This window comes from Cupressus sempervirens, chromosome 7, assembly GCF_028749045.1.
Source record: "Cupressus sempervirens isolate cs-2001-9-10 chromosome 7, ASM2874904v1, whole genome shotgun sequence".
Classification (NCBI taxonomy): Eukaryota; Viridiplantae; Streptophyta; class Pinopsida; order Cupressales; family Cupressaceae; genus Cupressus; species Cupressus sempervirens.
Genome location: NC_143124.1, coordinates 783785082 through 783802642, shown reverse-complemented (window position 1 = coordinate 783802642; position 17561 = coordinate 783785082). Strand labels below are relative to the sequence as shown.

Here is a 17561-nt window from a genome sequence, read left to right as displayed (position 1 = left end):
TCTAGCCCATTCCACCCCTTCCCAAATAGCAATAATGTTGTCCAAGATATATTGGGACTTAATAAAACTAGTTTGTTTAGGTCAAACAATCTAAGGGAGCAAATGCCAAATTTTGAGAGAGAGAGAGAGAGAGAGAGAGAGAGAGAGAGAGAGAGAGAGAGTCTTGGCAATGATTTTGTAGGAGACATTCAACAAAGTAATGGGATACCAATTACAAATTTCTTCAGGATCACTAGCTTTAGCTATGAATTTAATATTCCCTTTGTTAATAATGTTGCCCAATGACTTTGAGATGTATGCTTCATGATAAGCATGAATCAAATTGGGGCCAATGTCATCCCAAAGCACCTTGTAGAACTCACAGGGGAAACCATCACATCTAGGGGCTTTGTCATTAGCCATGGAGAGGATAGCTTCCTTTAGATCTGCAAGTGCTAGATTTTGCTCACAAAAGGCATATTGCTCAGGGGAAAGCCTATTAGGAGTAACATCAAGGCAAGCTTGCAGCACTTGATCACATGCAATAGAGGGCCCTTGAGTTGTAAAAACCCACTTATAATGATGCACAATAGCCTAGAGAATATTGCGCACATAAGTGAAAACCTCCTTATCTTCTCAAATGCGTTCAATACCCACTACAGAATGTTGAGCCCTCAAAGTATTAAAAAATTGCTTGGAAGCCTAATCACCAACCTCCAACTAGTGGAGATGGGCCTTGATCTAAGCTCCCCGAACCACATAATTATTTGCAACCTATTTCTGGTGTCTAAGGTTGGCAAACCAAACTTGGAGATTTGTATCAAATGGATTCATGGCAAGAGCCTCAAAGGTTATACGTAGATCGAGAGTAGTGGCTTCATCAGATCTCTTGTTGTACATAGCTAGTTGTCTACCATAAATATGAAGAAACCTTGCAGTATGGAAGATAGTGTCACTCCACCATTGAATCCATGCAACATGTGTGTTTGACTGAGGCTAAAGATTCCAAACACATAGAATGTGAGCAACAGCTAGTAGATGAGCCAACAAAGACGTCTTGAGGTAAAACTAGGTTTTACTCAGGCAAGGTTCAGTTGTTTACCAAGTGATAGAAAAGAGAATGGGGGATTAGTTTGACAATGTCACATTAGGTAGGGGAGTGACAAGCAAGGCATGCTTTTGAGAAAATGAGAAAAAGGACTATGCAAAAATTATAGCCCTGTCAAGCCTCTTTAAAACTCTATCTGACCCAGCTTGAAAATTGGATCAAGTGTGCCAAATCCCATCTAGGTGGTCGTGAATAACATTAGGATCATAAAGGCCTAATTTATTGTGCATGTAAAACTAGGCCTCCTGTTCACTTGTTGCCCACCTAAATGGTAGAAGGCCATCTTTGTTAGAGGCCAACTCAACCATGTTGAAGTGGCCACAAAAAACCCTTGTTGTAGGTGGCAAATGATCTGCCAACCAACACCACAAATATGAATGCTCAACAACATCATTGGGAGCATAAATGTTAACAATTCGAAAAGAATGATTTTGAAAAGACAACAAGATCCAAATCACTTTGTGAAAAGGGTCAGAACTGTGAGAAACAATAGATAAAATTAAATGAGGGGAAAGAAGAGTAAAAACACACCCTCAACTAGCTTCATACTGAGAAACAAAAATGGCACTATATGGCCAAATAACATGACTAGTTGAGGAGAGAAGAAATCCAACAACTTTAACTTCTTGGAGACAAAGAGCATCAAGATCAAATCGACACTTGGTATCACAAATAGAATATTTTCTAGGGAGGTCTATTAGCCCCCACACATTCCATGAAAGGCAATTCATGGTAAACCAGCTTGCATATCATCATCATCCCCTAGAGAGGAAAAAATATTATGCAAAAAAGAGGGAGACTCAAAAGAGGGGTCAACAATAGCTATGACTCTCTAAATTTTCTCCACATTGTCAAAAAACTACTCGTGACCATCTAGACTATGAGACCAACATAACTTTTGCTATGCAATCATTGACACCACTTGTGATGTGTGAGTCCAAAGAGGATACAGATCCAAGGTAGGAACCCCTGCTATCTGCTAATCTCCAGGGTTTGAAACAAGAGGCAAAGGGAGCAATGGAACAAAGGAGTCAATTGGTATCTAGCTTGAGCTAGGTTTACCATGATCCATAGGCAAAGAACTTGTCTTAGCCACTGTCAAACCCTTCCTTTTTTCACCACCATAGTCAATTCATCTTTCTTGGTGACAAGAGCATGCTTTGTTTCCAGAGAGGAGGGATGGTTATGTTCCAACAAGGGACAATTTGTAATCTTATGCTCAACTGACTGACATTGATAGAAGGTATTGAGAAGGTTGAGGTATAGCACCTTCTGAGAAAAGGCGGTACCACCTATCTAGATATCCATTGAATCTTTGAGATCCCTAGATAGGTTGACCTCAACATAAACCCTATGCTAGGGACGAGTGTTGAAAAACTTGTCTAGTTCAAGGCATACAAAATTGCTGATGGTTTGTGCAATACTAAGTAAAAAAGACCAGCAAGGAATGGGAAGCCAAGGAAACTCCACCCAGATGGGCACCTTAAGCTTCATATTATTGGAAATAGAAAAATTGCATGACCAATGTTGAAAAACCAAGAGGGATGACCTAACAGTTTAGGGCTCTCACACAAAAACATGTTCAGGTTGGCTTACATTGCCAAAGCGAAAAAGAAAAAATTGTTTGGTAAGGCTCTAAATGCCTTCAAGCCAAACATATTGAGGTTTCCAAACCTTGGAAACCCATTCCCACAATGTGTTTTTAGAAGGAGTATGACCCATAAAATACCCAATAAGGGTTTGTTTCTCTAACCATGTGCATGCACTATCAAATTCCTTGAGATTCAAACTAATATCAAGAGAGGAATTACTTCATAAAACACCTTGGAAACAAACTTGTGTGGGTGTTTGGTCGACAGAGCCATTATCTTCAATAGCAATAGCAACTCTAGCACCAGCATCAACTCCTAGGCCGAAGAAGGCCAAACTCGTTATAAATGAACTCTTATTCCTACAGTAAATGTAGTATGACAAGTAGTGGAAAATAGCAAAGATTAAGACGGAAGCCGTACAAACCCTAGCAGAGCTCATCCCCCAGTTAGATCCATTTTTGGTTTTTTGAATTTCAGTAAAAGATGCATTTTGTCTAGAGGATAGTTGCTTCATTTCTTTTCAACTTTTCTATTCTTCTCCTTGTTGGGTTTCCCATTCTTTTATTATTTTTTGTTGGTTCCCTTGCATTGCTTAAACTCTCCTTTTGGTTTCTATTATGTCCTTGTTGGTTTTCTTTCTTTTATATTTATAGACATGCACTACTTGTATATTTTAATTATTATTTTTGACTTTTTCCACTCTATATATTTCTCTTAGTCTTGGGCCTTTGTATTGTAGTTTTCATGTGATGTTGTGTGGGTTTCTAGTTCTTGAATGAGGCTCACACTATGATTTTTGTGGGATCTTTGGCATTGCTAACCTATCTATCCTTAAGGGATGAATTCTCAATTTGGACTTTGGTGGCTCTTCTTTAGTTTTTCTTTATTATGGTTTCTTTCTTATACAAGGTGAATGCTGAATTGAAATCTTATTATAAAATAATATTATTTGGTTGTGGCAAGTTATAGTGACATATTGTTTATGGTGGAGAAAATACATGAGAATCTATTGCCACTACACGCACACACACACACACCTTGTTGTCATTGATATAGTCTCCATGTTTCTTATTGTCATATTTGAGTGCAATTTCTCTATTTCATTCCCTTTGATGGTGTTAGTTTATCATTGTTAAGCTTATAACATATTTGGGTGGTGCTTGTTAAAAATAAGATTCCATGTCCTCTACTTTTTATCTAATCTCAGGAGATGTTTTTGACAATTTTAGATGTGGTTTAATAAATAGAAATGGATTATTAGTTAATGCTCTATGCCCAATTCATAAACCAACTTGCCTTTTGATATATCAAGGTTGTTATTGTATTCTAAGCATTGGAGAAAGAAGTTATTCAAGATCCTTCAAACTTTAGTAGAACACTTGTAGGAATTAAGGATCAATTAACAAAGGATTTGTATAATAGTTTGGAGGAGAAAAGGTCAATTACCATTGAAGAAGATCAAAAGATAAGGGAAACATCTGTCACTCAAATTTCACCAGTGATGAGGAGATGGATTGTATGTTGCATAAGGGGGAAAAAATTATAACTAGAAGAGAATAAATATGTTAATGGAAGGGAAGAATGAAAATTGTATTGCTTAAATATATGACATATTAAGAAAAATGATAATTGAGACAAGACCAGGAAAGTGTGTAGAAGAAAGGAACCAAGGACTAAGAAAAGGGAAGAGAGGCAATTTTCTGATGGTCAATTCATTTCTATAATTAAGGAACTATCACACTCTTTGCAAGCATCTCTATAACTATTGATACACATGGTGACAATGACTTTTAAATGATGACAGCAAGGACTCATTTGATGATCTAACAAAATTTATTGGTAAGTGAGAATTTAAGGAAGTTACAACTAAGGTAGGACACAAGTACACACACCTCTATATAATTAGTTAAAATTACTAAAAAATATTTGACAAGCCATTTCTTTGATAAAAAATTATTAATCATAAAATAATAGCACTACAAAGTATAAAAAAGAAAAACCTACAAATCTTGAAAAAAAATAATTTCTAAGAGAAAATGTCATTAGTAAATTTTATAGATGGGTATTAGTGAACTATCTATGGAAAAAGAGCTAAGTGACTTGCAAGCAAAAATATAGATCAAATGGTGGTCTCCTAGCAATAGAGGCCAACTAAATTCCACTAGGGATAAGAAAATATATATAATAATTTAATACATAATGGCAAGGAAGTGCAACAAATTGCATGTCAATTTATAATGGTTATAGACTCGGAAGGGTTGATAGTAATAGAAATTCAAAAATGTGCGAAGAGAACATTTTCCCCTATAATACTACACCACACAAGGATACATGATAAAAAATCAATGATTGGATTGTAACATGACAAGATTTATCAATATTCAAACCTCAAAGCAATGTCGTGGTAAGAAACATGCATCCTTTAGAAACCATACTATAATCCCTTGAAGAATGGTGGATGAAAGAAGTAGATGAAAGATTTTTAGATAGTGAGGAATGTATAAAGGGACAAAACCCTACTCTAAAAATACGTGTTTGGATGAACAAAAATTAGGCAATCCTCATATCTCACATCATTGTGCTACTAGAAAGGAAAATAAAACAAGTGTCACGTAGTGGCATGTACTTGTCGTAGTTATAGTTAGAAAAAACTATTAAATTTATAAAATCTAAATTAGTCTAATATACCAAATTATTAGTGTGATAAAGTGAGTGAAACATTAAAATATGTGATGGTTTATTGTTAACTAAATTATAAAATAGATTTCATTGTAAAAAGAAAAGATAACATTAAACTATTGATTAAATGATATGAATTCAAAAAGATAATTTTGTTTCTATCTTGCAATATATATATTAAATAGAGACCTCAACCCTTGGAGCTAAAAATAGAGAAAGATTGTTGGTTCTTAAAACCTAGACTTTACAATGGAAGGATAGATTAAATTTTAACTCTAGAAACAAGATATGTACCAAACAAGGGTCAACAAAAAGAAAATGAACCCAAGATAGGGGATAATAATAGATATTGATGTTAATATCAAACTTGATGAAGATTTGGGAGGATTTGATATCGTTTTAGTGATCTAAATAAAAGTAAGGCAATGAAATCAATAACAAATCAAGGAAATTGTGAGAGTGGGAGCAGGGAATTAAAAGCTAGTTATCAGAGTCTTTATTATTTGGTTTCAAGGGTGTATTATGTTTTAAATATGTTATTTTAAGAAGATTTGGATATTATATATACTAACTTTGTGATTAATAATAAAAAAATAAAGAATAAAACTTGGTAATTGTAACTACTGTCTAAGCATTGTGTAAAGAATTCTTGTTTGAAAAAGATTAAGAAGGAATGTTGATAATATAGTTTTATAACAAACATCATGAAGGTGAGATGGATGAAGTTTCATGATCATCGCCTACTAAAAGTAAGAATAAATGAACATAAAGATAGTTAAATTGAATCACAAAATTAAAAAAATATATAGTCAAAATATATTTTGCATTTCTAAACAAAATTAAAATTCTTCAATGTAAACCCAAGTCAACCCCCTATCAATTTAAAGATAAATTTTAGTAATCATATGCTTCTAAGCCATTAGATAGTATTTTTAAAGGATAGATTATGAGTAGGTCAATTTATTTAACCCATTTGATATGTATATTTGTTTTACAATTAATTTAAAAGTATAGATTTATGGAATTTAAAAGTATAGATTTATGTAGTGATGTGTATATATTTGTTTTGCAATTAATTTAAAAATTTATACAATTGTGAAATATTTCATCTCTAGTTGGAATGGTTAGGTTCACAAATGTAGATAAGTGTTGTGATATAGATTATAGGAAATGTGCTACTAGTTTGTTTTCTTAATTTTGATTTCACCCCATTAAATGGACTAGCAAAAACTAGATGGTATCGCTTGTGTCATGTATATTAGAATATAGAGTACTAAATTAAATAAGAATGTCATTTGGATCAAAAATATTTTATGAATTTTGGTTTCACGCAACATTTCACTTACACTTTGCATTGTGATAATCAAAATATCACAAAGATCACAAACATATAAAATTTATATGAAAAAATAAAGGGTATTGAATTGATGTTCATTAAATTCAAGTTGCTAGTGGAGAACAAATAGTCAATAAATTTAACACATCTGCAATGGAAAACAAAATATTTCAAAGTATTTCCCTTTAGCTAATTTATAAGAAAATGTTAGGAAAAACAAGATTGTCTAGAATTTCTTTTAAAATTATTAAGATATTTTAACATTATAGTCTTTTTAGAGTTTACATTAAAATTATATATACTTAAAAGTATAACCTTTTTTATTTTAATTTTCCTTTGTTGCTAAATATGTTTTATGCCCTTATTGTCATGCTCTAGACCATTTTAGGTAAATGTCCTTGAGAAATAATTTAGAAGTAAGTTGTGGCTCTTTAAGTGTTCATGTGATAATAGCAAACAATTGTACAAAAATAGTCAAGGATCAATCATTCAGAAAGACGTCGAGAGCCTCTAATTTAAAAAATCATTGTCATTCTTGTAATAAGTCCTTAAACATAATTTTTCAATATAATAAAAAAATCATAGGAACGTTTTGTTTTATTTCAAACAAGATATGTGTAAAACGTAGAGCAACATACCATTTTAACTTAAGGTTGGTATTGTTTATAAGAATTGTAAATATAGCTACAATTAACTAAATAAAAATTATTAATAAATTAACTAAATAATATTAGATAAATAAAAATATCAAATCATAAATTTGTAGAGATAATATCATAGATATATTATTAAAAAAAAAAATCTCAATTTACCATTATTATAGAGCCCAAAAGGCTAATGTAATTTTGATGGAATCATAGATGAGACATGGAACATATGAGAACAATGGCTAAGTATTTAGAATTTATCTAGATGTATGATTCTCTATTATTTTTTAGGCTTATTCATGTCAGCTTTATAGGGTTTGGTAAATTGGTGAAAGAAAATTTTGAAAGCATGGAGTAGACATTGAGCATTGGTGGACGAACCGATGGCTCTTCTTGTATACAAAGCAAGCCAACATGAATGCATCTGAAGCATTCCTCCACAATACAATTTTCAATTATACCTTTGTCAATTACATCCAAACAATTTCCTTTGTTGTAACATTCCCATGCCTGCATATTTGCCTTCAAGATAGTCAGAAATATAAATTGACTAATGATTATTTGATATAATAATTAAATAAAATGGCATATTATGACATCCATTAGAAGTAATGCCTTACCAATTCTAGAAGGCCTTGGGCTCCATCAGAAAGTTGAGTATCTACGTTGTTTCTTCCACTTACAATTTCTAGAAGTACAATACCGAAGCTGTACACATCAACTTTGTCAGATAATTGGCCATGCATAGCATACTCTAGTGCCAAATAACCACTGCATATGACCAAAGAGGAGACACTAAGTTGAAACATTTTACAAAAGAATCAATGAGAATTCAAACCGAAAATTATTCAAAGAAATAGTTTTTGATTAAGTAGGTAGAGAGAGGGTCCTCATCATGCACAAAGAGTCACATTACAACACCACAACATAACAATTATTTTGATAAAACATTGAAATAATAATTGAAATTCTTACAATGTTCCAGCAACTTGTGTGCTAACATGACTCTCATCTTCTAAAAACAATCTTGCTATCCCAAAATCTGCTATTTTGGGATTCATTTCTTCATACAACAAAATATTACTCGCTTTGAGATCTCGATGAACAATTCACGGATGAGAATCATCATGTAAGAACAAAAGGCCTCGAGCTACTCCAACTATGATGTTGAAACGTTTCTGCCAATCCAGCTCTTTGCTTTGATGTGAATCTGAAAATTCAATTTATTTTATTTTAGCATAACAAACAAATAAGGTAGGCTAACCATTTCTATGTAATTTTTTGAAATTGAGTTGTAGATAAAATGGAGTTACCCACCAAAGAGTATTTTGTCTAAGCTCTTGTTGATTAAGTATTCGTAAACAAGCAAACTTTCTGATCCTTCGGTGCAACACCCAAGAAGATTCACAAGATTTTGATGTTGAATCCTTGCCAACAACTTCACTTCATTTTCAAATTCTTGCTTTCCTTGTGGAGATTGATAAGACAGCTTCTTGACTGCTATCTCTCTTCCATCTACCATGGTGCCCTAAGATTAACACATTTGTTAGCCAATTTCTATCACACAATTCAACTCACTTTCATTTTCAAGTGATAAGCATGTGCAAGAAGAATGAAGCATATCTAGTTCAATTACTTGGGTGAAAACAAGTCAATATGTAATTGAAATAAAAAATAAATAAAGAGGTAATACCTTGTATACAGAGCCAAATCCACCCTCCCCAAGCTTGTTATCCTCATGGAAATCTCTGGTTGCAGCTCTTAATGTCTCCAAATTGAATGTTATTTGATAGAAAGCACTAAATGGCCAGTCTTTTCCACCTGCCCATAGCGATATGAGAATATAATTATAGAGAAAAGAAGAGAGTTTTCAAATAGATTTGTAGGAGCTAGACAAGAATAATGACTATGAAGAGACAATTGCGCTGATAATTTCAACAAAAAGTGGGTATGAGTTTAATTTTTCAAAGAGAAATTTTCAAGTTTGATTATAAAAACATAGATAATTTGTTGTGATATATTGTATTTGAGAGGGTTGCATTTTATGATAAAAGCCAAAGAGATTCCCTTTACCCTCCCTACTCTAATATTACGAGAGATATTTTATCCATTAATGAATTATTAGTTTGAACCACTTTATCAATTTTATCTCAATCCATTCCAAGCTTGTTATTCCTGAAGGAACCCTAAGAATTTTTTCAATAGTAATCTATGAAGCTATAGTATTGTGCTTAAGGAATTTTGCTATTTTGATTGTATTTTCAAATAATTTTGATAATAATATTATTATTGGACAATATAGTTAGAGGGAAAGACAAGATCATAAAAACAAAGGAAACATATCATATTATCGTAGTTGTTTTTTTCATATTTCATTTTTAAAAATTTGTTTGATTTCAGTTCTTTACTTTTTTTATTATTTTATATTTTTCAATGTTCAATTTCAATTTCTAAATTATAATTTCATTAAAATATAGGTTCTTTTATTTATTTAAGCAATTGCATGAAAAATGATACAATAAAATAACAACATACTCTTGTGCAACTTATTTTTGGTAGTAACAATTGTTCAACATGTTTATAATAATACTTTTCTCTTTTCTTCTTATTTTAACTATCTCTTTTCTCCAATAGCTTACCCTATGAACGTTCTTATACAATTGCTTAAGTGCAATTGAGTGTCCCCATGCCATTTTCCAATCATGGAAAATGATAATTTGGAATATATCCCTACCTTCTTCTTTTTTTAGCAGCCATCACTTAAAATTTAAAAATAACTTTGTGTTTCCATACAGCTAATTCAGTGGATTTTGTAAGCAGTTAAGTGTTCTTATGGACATTTTAAATTCTTTAAAAAAGATAATTTAGAATTTTTAGCTTTTTTGATGGAGCAGCTATTCGTCAGTGATTAAAATTAAGAGGAGGGGCTCAACAAACTCTTTTCCCTGATATAAAACATGAAACAAATCTGATTTTTTCGTATTTCAGAAGAAGAAAAGAAAAGTCTACATACCTTGATTATCATCCTTTCCCTGTATTTTTTTTGCAGTCTTCAACTTTCTTTGTACAGTAAACAGCAATCCCAGCAATAACACAAGTGCGATCAAGACGCCAAGAGAAGTCAGAATTACTGGTATCTTGTTTGTAGACTTTTCTGCATGTAATATCAATCGTCAAAATATGTACATAACATAACAAATCATATGAAAAACAGTTACTTTTAAACATCACACTAGAGAAAGAAAAAAAAACATGATAATACTTGATGAAGGTGAAAGGTGTGTTGATGGTAGCGGGGCGAGGGAGGCAGGGGAAGCAAAGAAGAAGGGGTACACTTCATACAGAATCCAGCAACTTCCAAACGACCCCGCGGCTCCAAGACGATTTCCCCCTTCAGTTGATTTCAAAAGAGCCCCAAATTCCCCTCCTCAAACACGCCTTGCAATTCTCACCCAAAATATTTCTTATACACTGAATCAGCGCATAGATCTTTGTAATCTGAGAGTACTCAGAAGTTGAACCGGCGGCGTACATAATCGGCGACTCGTCCACTTTCGCATACAAATCGGACAAAAGATTCTTGACGGCGGAGCTAAAGGCGGCGGGATTCGTGGCGATCCCGCCATTAATATCTTACATCTCGGTGCTGTTGTCCAGTATTCCGATGAAGTTGAAGGGTTCGTAGCGCAGGTAGCATTTGTTGTTACACATAACAATTACGCTCAGCCCGCGAGAACAATATCGCCTGACCGTGGAATTTAACTGGAGAGAACAAGCGTAGCATTCTTCGATCGTCAGGTCTCCCCTGCATTGAAGGACGCCGTATAACCGATCTGTGCTTTGGCCGTAAACGGTTGCGTTGAAACCGCCAGATGAGGCCGCGTGGTGGACAAGACTGTTGACTAGCGTGTTCCTGTTGTGCTCCAATGCGCTTCCATCCGTGAACCTCGTGCTGGTGTTGCAATACAAAGCCGCTGCGTTGCAGGGGACAATTAACAGCACTAAAATGGAGGAGCAGAAGAGAGCATAGCGGCACGAGGAGGAATTGAGGAAATTCATGTTTTGCCTCACTCGCCTCAAATTATCATGGGAGATAGTTGCGCTCTTATGACATGTTCTAATATTTATACATGAAATTTGTTAGGGCAAACCAGGCCTAGAATTTGAGTCATGGTCAGGGCAAACTTCAACAGATTACGTATTTAATAGCATATTGTAACATCTTCGTTGTTTTATATTAGGGATGGAAAATTAATACTAATTAGCGGAAGAGATCTAGTAGCTGTCCAGACTAATTATATACATTTAAATCTTCTAAACTTTAAGTTGAATTATGTCAATTTTTCAGTGTAGTAGGTGACTCAAGAGCCTAAGGTTTACAGATCTCTTAGTAGAGGTCGTGGAGTGCAAAGTGGTCAGAAATTGTCATTTAAAATATTCACCCAATGTCCATCATGTTCACTTCCCAATAGTTGCTCACCAAAAACATGAGTACTTGTGGCAAAATGTCTCAATAGTCATGGTGCACAAATGGATCAATCACCAATCAAAAAAGTTTAAAAAATGTTCAACTATTAGTACATGTGTGATCAACTATAGGTGGGTATCTATGACATTATAGTATCAATGATTGGATCTCTTTCCGTACCTACAAATAAAGTTTGAAGGCGTGATACATCACACAACTTGTTAAAATAGTACACCTAGTGAAACGTGCCCAAAAGTGACTTTGTAGAGATTCGACAAAGCTTGATCTAAAAATACATTTGTTATTAATAGAATATTGTATAATATATTTATATAAAATATGACATATGCACAACTTATATTGATCAAATAGCATAGATATTTGTTATATCTATTTTCTTCAACAAAACATATTCATTGTTATAAAACTAAAACACACACACACACACACACATGTTTAAAATACAACTCATATCAAACACAAAAGAGCCCATACTCACTCTTTGACAATGTCACGCATTTTATATTTGTAATAAAGAAAAAGTATTAATATGAAATACTATGTTATTCCAATAGTTGTACACATAATAATAATATTTGTCAATCTTTATTTAGGTGAACATCTTGTAAACATATTATTTTCCAAGTGACACATATAATAGATAACTATGATATCTTATTTGATCATTTTTATTTATTTATTTCACTTATTCATGAATTTATATTTATGTAACTACAAATATTTAATATTTAATTCTTTAAAATTTATATATATATATATACTATTAAATTGCAAAATTTTCAACTATTATATAGGGTTCAGATAACGGTCAATGCGCCTGTCAAATTCCAGGTGTCTTCTGAATTTAGTGTAATTAGGGCGAAGGCGTATTATTCTATACGCAAACAGAAAATCTGACCGCAAGAGAATCCACGTTGAAAAACTATTTAGTTGAGACAACCATTGAATATTTAATATTCAATAAAAATTATTGAGAAAGGGAGGAAACCATTTTTCGCGGATAAACTGTCGAAAGCAAATCGGACTATTTGTACAATGAACTTTGAAAGTAACTGGCTCTTCTAACATTGTGGATTTTTATTTGGATTTGAGGAAAGCGGCTCATAATTAATTTACGTGGAAAAATCCTATTGATGAATAGGCCATTGATTATTGACTTGGACTTATAATCTCATCAAGTCTTTGAAGTCATTGTAAAATTCTGGTTTCTAATTCCATTCATATGAATTTCATCAAGTCTTTGAAGTCATTGTCAAAATTTTTTTTCCAATTCGATTCATATGAATCTCATCAAGTCTTTGAAGTCATTGTCAAAGTCTTTTTTCCAATTCGATTCATATGAATCTCATCAAGTCTTTGAAGTCATTGTCAAAGTCTTTTTTCCAATTCCATTCATATGAATCTCATCAAGTCTTTGAAGTCATTGTCAAAGTCTTTGATCCAACTTTTGAATGTTTCGAATGCTTAAGTTTAAATTAATTAAGGGTATAAGCATATTTACTTTTAACTAAATAATAATAATTGCAAATAGTTTATGCAATAACATACATTAGGTTTTGAGGGGTATTTGTGACTTTTATAACATTATAACAGTTATCTATAACTATTTATTATATTTATTTTTCGTATAAAAATATTAGAAATGTGTTTAATAAGGATATAGAGTGTTTTTTAAAGTTATTGTTAAATATTATTATATATTCTAAAAAGTTAATGTAAACTTGATATTAACATTCAAGTGAAGTTTCTTTTAAATGAAATTTATCAAATTTTCAATGAAGATATTTCAAAAAAGAATGTAATGATCCAAAACAAGTGAAGTTTCTTTTAAATGAAATTTATTAAATTTTCAATGAAGATATTTCAAAACAAAAAACTAATGATCCAAGACAAAAGAATACATTAGAAAAATTAAGATTTGAATGAAAGTTCTTCAATAGGATTGGCTTATATCACCCTAGAACTTTACAACAAAAGAAAAAGGTCCTAATGTAAGGTAATTTTTCAATAATCAAATTAAGCTATCATGACCCAATATTTTTCATTGTCTTATTATTTGAAGTAAAACTTGTAAAATTATACTTTACCGATAAGAAACAAGTTTTGAACGAAAATTCTTTGTTAGGGCCCTCTTAAGTTATCCTTGAATTTCTTTACACATTATTTTCAACAAAGAATAGACTAATTGAAGTTGATTTTTGGATAGTCAAATTAGGCTCTTTGAAGGAAAACTTGCAAAAAGTTATTATTCATAATAAATTTTATTCAAGTATTTTCATCTATTATATTAATTTTCTTCATGAGATGGTATATTTCCAAATTACAAATTGTCTAAATAAAAAAAACTATAAATAAATATATGCATATATATAATCTATATATAAAATATAATAGATGTAGATCAAGGTGTTGATTTTTTTTAATTTAATATTATTTTATTAAATTTGAACTACTAAAAAATTAGTAACCTCAAGATGCATCTTCACACATGCATGCACGTGCACATGCACACACCCACATTTATAAAAACATTGTGTGTATGTATAAACACATATATGAGATTATGGTTATAATTAGGGCCTTCATAGTGTTTATGGATAGGTCTTAATCTATGGATAGTTATGAGGGTTACAATTAGGGTTAGCACCAGGTTTAAGATAATAGGTGAGTTGATGGTTAGAACTATGGTGATTGTTAGTATTTAAATAACTTGGATATTGCTATTAGGATTCAACTATGTAGTTTTTAATTCAAACTCACTCACGTATGTTTCATAAATATCTTTTCATGAGAACCCATCTTTCATAACAATGGCTTAAACAATCAACAATTATCGCATCTAGGTGATGGTCAATTATTACTAGCATATTAAATTTTAATATCATCATATTTCCACAATCCATTAGAATTCTTGTATGTGTTTTTAGATTGTATATGATAATTCATACACAATCTAAGCCATAAACACATACAAGAATATTAGATTTTTCTTTCCTAGAGGATATGTTTATTAAATTCAATTTGTATGTTAATATCTCTTCTAAATGCTTATACTCCTTTGAATTTGAATCCTTAGAGTTCTCCCTCCAAAGGAAGGCAACCCTTTAGTAGACCTAAGTCTATATTACATATCAAAGGATAAAGCATTTAAATATTTTTTTAGCACAATTAATTCCTTTTAGGGATTTATCTTGATATTTTTTATACTTTACATATGTTTATTCTTCTTTTCATGGAATTATGGTAGCGTGAAATATTTCCACCAAGTGACCTAACTATTAGTTTTATATTTGTAAATTTATGTAGTGTAATATACCTAGAATATGAAAACATCTATAGAAACAAAATTGTAAACCTTCAATAATCCAAAATTCCAATCCAACAATAATTTATATTTTTGCGATATATATAATTTATCAAAAGAAATTTTGAAATATCATGATCAACCATAATATTGGCATGCAATATGTAGATAAGCAAAAGAATCTTCATTAAATTTGAAAATAAATTCCATTGCCTTCTCATCTACTTGAAACAAGATGAAAACCAAATTTGAATCATAATATTTTAGTGAACATGAATGAGTCTTTGCCAAAGAAGATTCATTTCTTGCCACTTCTCTTTTGATCACATCTACACGAACTCGACTATATATGAAGTACTATCATATTGATGCAAATGCCATTGAAACAAAATCATTTTTTGTGCTTGTACCAAAATCATGATAGATTTCTTATGACTTTTTGTTTGATGGGTGTCATTACAAACTCTAGCATAGGTATAACTTTTCAAAAATGATACAAAAAAGATCTTAAATATTTTCTTTTATTTTTGGAGGTTTAATAAACATTATACTATAATATATTTCAAATCTTTGATGTATTTAAATTTATAAAAATAGAATTAGCTCTAAACATATGATTTATAATAGTCTATTAGATCATATAGATTAGCTAAAATAAACATTTCCAAAGTAATTTGTTACTCAAGCGAAACCTACTATTTCATATAGAAAATATACATTTCAAGGAATATATATTACTTCAAGAGAAAATTATAGATTTATTTTGGATGTAATTAAATTGAGCAAAAAAAATGACTAGTGCAACACTAGGACCTTGGAGCTCAGGGGATTCTTAGATTGTGTATACCACTTGATAAAAAGACTAAAGGATAAATGTAATCTTAGAATAGTAATTACTATGGTTAATAGGTGGAGTAGCTCATCATAACATATTAGAGGATGAGTTGGAGAAATATTTGTGTGTGTGTGTGTGTGTGTGTGTGTGTGTGTGTGTGTGTGTGTGTGGGTGTGTGTGTGTGTGTGTATAATTTGATTGCATACACCTGTACATAGAAAAAATTAATATGAGCATCATCAACATAAAAGATGATAAATTCTTTGGCTAGTTCATGAAGGTTAACCAATCCAATTTGAATAGGTAGTTTGAGTGCCTATCTGGACTTATAGTAGGGAGATGTTGGAGAAGACCAAATTTTCTATAAATTCCATTAAGGTTGAGTTGGAAGAAAGAAAGGAGAAGCACAAGAAGAGGGAGGACAATTTCAAAATGGTCCCCATTGGAGAGATGTCTTATGGATACATTCTATTTATGATCAACCTTCAAAATGTTCCCCCTTCCTTGATTTGTTGAAGGAGATCAATGAAAATTGGAAGGGGGTCCCTCGTATAGCCAAGTAGCTATTTTAGCTAGCCTATTTTTTAGTGTCTTGGTTCTTTGTGTCGACTATTGGTTTGCTGATATGGTCTCTTGTTTTTTTTTTTGTTATTACTTTTTGTCATGATTATTTTTCATTTTTGGTTAGTTAGCAATTTGAATTCATTTCTAGTGAATTGTATTTGTGTTGTCTCTCAAAATTGATGTTATTTTAATTATTTAGCTTAGGCTCTATCACTCTTGAATTAATTAGACCATAAAAGTGAAATTATAGTAGTTAGGGCTAAGATAACATGACCAAATGATTGGCAATCAATACCTTGCTTGAATATATCAAATCTCATGTTTCCCAAGTTGCACAAAATATCTGATAATACTTGAGATAAATATTTTTTCATATCCAAGGTGATGTTGGTATTGCATATTATAGATAATCTTATAATTAGGTTTGAAGAAGTTAAATTTGTATGATGTTGGACGAAATATCATAGTGTTCACTTGAATGTACATGCAATATCTAGGTGGATATATATACATGGATAATTAGAGATGATGATATGACCTAATGATCTTATACTTCATATGTGAGGAAACCATGATTGTTATTCCATACCGTAATGGATGATCAGGGCACATGGACTGTTTGAAGTTTGAGGATTATGTTAAGTAAAATGAAAGTTATGTTATAGGCATCATGAAGACTACTAGGGTAGTAAGAGATTGACAAGAACACTCAAATCCATGACTAGTAACTTGAAATATAGACATGATTTATATGACTAATTGTTATTGCATACCATAATGGATGATCAGGGCACATGGACTGTTTGAACTTTGAGGATTATGTTAAGTAAAATGAAAGTTATGTTATAGGCATCATGAAGACTACTAGGGTAGTAAGAGATTGACAAGAACACTCAAATCCATGACTAGTAACTTGAAATATAGACATGATTTATATGACTAATGTTAAATATATAACTTAAATAGTTTAATATCATTAAACCTCAAGCAAGAGGGTATAAATATTTTGCCTAACTCGTATAAATAAA

The 17561-nt window shown here is 31.7% G+C and overlaps 2 pseudogenes across 1 annotated transcript; both read right to left on the bottom strand.

Annotated features, from left to right (window-relative positions):
* Positions 1-7477: 7477 nt before the first annotated feature.
* Positions 7478-11612, bottom strand: LOC149549684 (cysteine-rich receptor-like protein kinase 10; annotated as a pseudogene). Its single transcript, XR_016354134.1, has 7 exons — positions 10604-11612; positions 10355-10495; positions 9035-9162; positions 8659-8869; positions 8317-8551; positions 7962-8049; positions 7478-7851 (listed from the first exon to the last, which is right to left on the bottom strand). The product of XR_016354134.1 is annotated as a cysteine-rich receptor-like protein kinase 10 (transcript).
* Positions 11613-12616: 1004 nt separating this feature from the next.
* The window catches only part of LOC149549683 (cysteine-rich receptor-like protein kinase 19), a 40945-nt pseudogene continuing 36000 nt past the window's right edge, over positions 12617-17561 (bottom strand).